The sequence below is a fragment of the Schistocerca americana genome, chromosome 8 (genome assembly GCF_021461395.2).
Source record: "Schistocerca americana isolate TAMUIC-IGC-003095 chromosome 8, iqSchAmer2.1, whole genome shotgun sequence".
Taxonomy (NCBI): Eukaryota; Metazoa; Arthropoda; class Insecta; order Orthoptera; family Acrididae; genus Schistocerca; species Schistocerca americana.
This window is the reverse complement of record NC_060126.1, coordinates 289,190,523-289,196,552: the sequence shown is the minus strand read 5'-3', so window position 1 is coordinate 289,196,552 and position 6,030 is coordinate 289,190,523.

Below are 6,030 nucleotides of genomic sequence, written 5' to 3'. Positions count from 1 at the left end.
GTCTCTAAAAATGGGTCGGTTTGGAAATGTATACGTGGTCTCCTTTACAGGTGAACCACGCTTCACTAACATTCTCGCAATAAACAAAGTCGACCGTTAGCCTCCCTGCTATTTTACTTACGTGCTCGTTGTATTTCATATCATTCTGCAACGTTACGTTACAATAATCGACATGGCTGTGTCGAGCAGTAGACTACAAATGCTGTATTCTAACATTATGTGACTGTTTTCCCTACTCAACTTCATTAACTTACATCATCATACCAACTACAAATTTTCCCTAAGTCATCCTGTATCCTCCTAGGATCACTCAACGACGACACCTACCTGTTTACTAGGGCACATCAGCAAACAGGCTGTCAGATCATTTCTGTACATAGAGAATAACAGCGGTCCTATAACACTTCTCTGGTACAGTCCTGACGACACCGTTGTCTCTCACGAACAATCGTACTGGATTTTATTACTTAAGAAATCTTCGAGTCGCGCGCATATCTGGGAACCTATTCCCCATGCTCGTATCTTTGCTAATAGTCTGCAGCGGGGTGCTGTGTCAAACGTTATCCGGAAATCTAGGAAGATGGAAACTGCCTTTGGCATTTGATCCATGGTACGCTGGATGATGATGATGATGATATGATGATGAGGTCCATACTCCGAGGCGAGTAGGGGAATGATGCGGGAGACTAGGCAAGGTCCTAGCGGAGGTGCTTTGCCATTGCCTTCTATGGCAAGAAAGGAAGAATGATCGATTGTTGATGTTAATAACGATCATCCTCCTTTACCTCCTCTGCATTACTGCAGATGACGTGCCACTGAGCACACTTGTTGTGTGCATGCAGTACACGTGAGGCGCTTAGTTGTTTCCACTGTACTGTGTGGAATACGAAGGTTCTGTTACAGTTCACTAACCTGCTTCTTCAAGTTGATGTCCCCAGCGCAGAAACAGCACGCAGGTCGTAGGTTCTGTATCTTGAGGCTGAAACTGACTTTTAGCGTGGTTGTGTTCTGAAATAATGTATCAGTTCTTTGGGATGCCACTCGCGTATTTTAATATAGCCACATGAGAAGACTACATGATCTTAGTACAACACCTTGTGATACAGGAAAGTACATGATCAAACACAATGTTTATGAAAATGTATCTGTACGCTATTTGTGGCACGGGTCTGTGCCCCATGTCTACCAGAGTGAACCTTTTAATACTGAATACTGGCAAACACATTCTACGACAGACAACATGTCTGTTCTTCTCGACTGCCTAATCCAGAGTGACGAACAGCCCGAAAGACTTCGCGCGCCATACCAGAAAAGGCGTGACCCGAACGCTTCCGAAGTGCTTCGTCTGCAATTTCGTCAGTCTTTTGTTTTTGATTTAAATTGTTTTAATAATTCTAAAATGACTGAATTGGTAGTCAGCTGTTGAGAGATATTTATATTAAAAAGTGAAGTCATTCCAATGAGTAGTTTAGCTAATAATGATAACTATACTTTAACGTTTTGGCGCCCTTGCTACGAACACAACAGCCAATCACAGAGCAGTAGCAATACGCAGGCGGTCTTTCACACGGGAATGGTACCGAATCTAACGTCTGTCACAGGTACCTCACACCACATTTCGTCATCTATATTATTCTTGCATCTCCACTGCTCTGGGAACAGCTTCTTGGATCCTAATATGATGGCTGAATAAGCCAGAAATATTACACTTCCTCCGACCGTAATGGGGATGAAGGATGATGATGAAGACGACACAACAACATCCAGTCATCTCGAAGCAGGGAAAATCCCTGAACCCGCCGGGAATCGAACCCGGGATCCCATGCGCGGATATCATGTTAAAGAAGAGCAACCTGAGTTTGGCACGAGCTATGCTTTCTAAATCCGTGCTGATTTGTGGGCATAAAGTATTCCGTCTCAAGGGAATATATTGTATTAGTAGGGAGAATAGTACAAGAATTTTGCAGTAAACCAATGTTAAGGATAGTGTTCTGTACTTTTCCTCGTTCGTTCTTTTATCCTTCTTAGCTACAAGAGTTACCTGCGCTTTTTTCCAGTCGCTTAGGAGTTTGCTCTGGGCCAGAGATTCTCGATAAATGCAAGCTAAGCAAGAGGCCAGTACCTTAGAATATTCTCTATAAAATCAATCTGAGATACCATCCGGACCTGGAGATTCATTCGTTTTCTACTCTTTCAGTTGCTTCTCTACACCAGGGTTGCTGTTTCCGCGTATGTCCTCCATGCGGTAGTCTATGCGATAGTCAAACGACTGTATGTTGGTACAGACCTTGTGCTTGAATAATTTTTGAACACCACATTTAAAACCTCAGCTTTGCTTTTGCTGTCTTCTATTGCCACGCCAACGAGTGATTGAATAGAACCCTTCGACCCACTGAGTGATTTTGTGCATGATCAGAAGTCGTGCCTTAGCTGGCGACCAAAAGGCCATAACGTCTCAATATGTTTCCCAATAGTGAGGCATAAGAAATATCGCTCGTCATCAGGACTCCCCCTCTGCCTGTTTGCTATAATCTTTACGGGTGTGCTGCAAATCTTCCTTAGTTACTTCTAACTAGCTTGCCTTCTTTAGTGAGTCTAAAGTTTCCTCCTTTACCTTCTTCTTAATTTTTCTTTCATTAGTTATGCAAATACTAAAAGGCTCGCTGACAGCAAAAGTCTCTGTTGAGGAAGTAATATACAAAACCAAAAAAAATCGCAATAAGGAAGATATTAGAGATAGCGGAAAAATGATCCTATTGGAGCACAAAGAATACGAGCATGCTCCTCTTTATTAAAAGACTTTCACTGAGAAGTAGGGTACCAGCTGCCTTATCCTATCTTCCTCAGCACTTTTTATAATGTTCGCAAAAACATTGGCATGCGATGATATTTGCGCTGTTTTTAACGTGCAACTCACCTCTTACTCCCACGAGGTGCGCTGACTGTAATTCAATTACACTCAGTAGTCCATTACTGTAAGTCGCTCTTGCTCATTCACGCCCAGTTTTTCCATCCTCACTCCTCGGCCCAACTGATTGTCATTAAGTCTCCTCCTTTCTGTCCTGCTACTACTGTCCCGTCTCACTGTCACTGTCTCACTCTTGTTCTCTCTTAGTGCTACTGTCTCATTCGTTCCTTCCCACTACTGCTATTTCTTCTCACTATCACAGTCTCTCTCTTCCCCGCTGTCTCTGCCTCTCATTATCATTGGCTCTCACCCGCTTGCACATGATCTGTCTCCTTCACTCTTTTCCTGTCCCTGTTCTTTCACTTTCTACTAGGACTATGTCCCTATATTTCTCACATAATGCCGTTGTCTCCTTCGCTCTTTCTGTGTCACAACCACTGTCTACAATTTTCCAGTATTTATTTCTTCTCCGTCTTTTTTCTGCTACCATTGCCCCAGCATAATAAACGGGTAAAGATATCTAGAAAATTTACAAGGTTTTTCGAGACCGAGATTTTAGGAGTACATCCTAAAAAAATTACAGCCATTCGCTGGGAATAGCCATCTTGGAAGCTGAGACTGGGGTGTGGTCCTCTGTTGATGGCGAAAAAATGGCGAAAAACGTTTTTTTTGGGTTTCCTCAGAAACTGCCTATGAATTTACGCAAATGTATCATTCATTCACGAGCATACCCGTCAGTTTGATTAAATCATGGGTTTATCACGGGTATACTGTCATCAAACAATTTATTTCATTTTTACCTGCATATTTTACGTGTAGGGGAACTCGGGGCGGAACGGGATACTTAATGTTTAACAATGTCTATAAAATAGGGAACACAAGGAAACACTTCTTAAAGTAAAAAAAAAAAAAAAAAACAACAACCTTGTAGTGTAACCTAATGTACTTCATTTTAAAATCACTTAAAACAATAAGTTTTGTATTGTTTACAATTTTTCAAAGAAAATCTTGCATATTTCCCGTTACTCTCCACCCACGGGGCAGAATGGGACAAGGGTATTTTTTGTTAAATTATTGCACAAACGTTGAATTTGAATTACGAATTTCGTATTAAACTATGACAAAATGTTGTATAACAGGCAATTCAGACTAAGGAATGTGTAATTTAAACAATTAAAAAGTCATTCTTCAAAATAAGAAAATATTTTAATGTCATTCCAAAAATTGTGCAATGCTTAATAACCACCAAACCACTAACTACTAGCCCTTTCGACAATATCCACGAGTCAGTATTTCCTCTTCATCTTCACTGTCTATGCCAGCACATGAGTTGTGTGCCCACTCTGGCATGCGACCCAGCCCTCATTAGAAACGGAGTAGAAGTCCCCACAGTAGAGACACTCAGCATCCTCTCTCTCTGATTCTCTCTTCTTGATCATCTTCTTCCTTTTATTTTTCTTAAGGTCTTTGATGTCCTCTGTTTTGGTTTTTTTGTGTGTACTGTTTGATATTTTTGCCTTAAGTTGCATTGCACCTGACGTCTCTGTCCTGACATTGTTTCTATTTGTGCACCCTCCTTCTTTCTGTAGGCCCACTTTACGTGCGACAGCATTCTGCAAATTCTTCTTATAAGGAGAATCTGTTAATACGACCGTTTTTTTCTTTTCGTCTTGTAGTCCGCCGAGTATTTTGACAGATTAGTGGGATTGGAATGACAGCCTCGGGCGATATCTGGAAAGCTGAGTTGTTCGGCGAACATAGCTGGTTGGGAGAATCTGTCATCCATGAACATCCAGCCTGGGTTTGCTTTCTACTTGCATCAAAATATGACGGGGCAGAACGGGACACTATCCCATTCTGCCGCGTCCCTTTCCGCCCCAAGAGCACTTTTGAGGTTAACAACTTTTATGGAGTGTAATAACTGACATATTTAAACGCGTTAAACAACAAAAGTATAACAAAAGCCATGCACTTCAAGGGAATGTGTCATTTTAGGGTATACAATTAACAATTAACAGCTTACCTGGCGTTGAAATTCACCAAACGTTAGAACAACGCAAGCGGTAACGTGACGGACAACAATTCACTTAGATCTCGCACTTCAAACTAAATCAGAATGGCTGCCCTCACTTCCCTTCCATTCGGAGAAATAGTTACATGCCCATACAACAGGTTGCAACTCTATCCAGTCTAGAAAAGAGCAATTTCCCATTGTGCCCCGCTATCCCGTTCTGCCTCGAGTTCCCCTACGAGTTAGGAAACTTTGAACTTCTGTATCTGGGAAAGGGATAAACATATCAAGAAAATTTTCGAGATTATTCGAGATCAGGATCTTAGGAACATACCGCACAAATTTCAGCCGTTAGCTGTACATAGACATTTTGTAACTTTCGGCTGGGCTGGGTTTTGATCCGCTGGTGACGGCGGGGGGGGGGGGGGGGGGGGGGGGGGGGGGAGGGGGGGTGGTTTCGAGGAACCGCTCGTGGATTAATGGTGCCTCTACAAGCCCCATCAAGAACTAACCGAGTTTCTCCACCTGCCAAAGAAGAGGAAGTGTGCAATATTCACACTTTTGATCCTGTACTGTAGGATAGTGAAACTAAAACGATCCTTCTGTTGGCTGTACAAATGGTCCCTAGCCCAAGGCTATCAAAAACATTTGACCCTACTTTTTTATCACCAATAGAAACCGAGGTAAGAGCACGAAAAATTTCGTTTTTATGTGCGATGTTTAGAAACATATCTGTAAATACCAATTATCAGTCTAAACGTGTTGATCACATGTCTTGGTGTTTTTCATAAACGCAGGAAGTTGTCATAGGAGCTCGTCCATCGGCCATTGAGTAATTCTGCAGTGGTAACGCCGTTAGTGGTCGTCGCGGTGGTCAGGGCTTTCTTCTGCGTCCTTCACAATGTCGCTCGTGCGGGCAGTGTGCCCAATCACGGTCGCCTGCAGTTATGCAGCTAGCTGTCACCATCAGCCACAAAACTCCAGCGCTTATAGCTGCTTTTTCAGCGAAATCACCAGTGCGTGGCGACCAGACGGCGGTTGCCGTGTAACGCGTGCCTCCAGCAAATTGACGAAAAACGTCAGCCGCCTGTGGCGGCGTATAAAAGCGAGA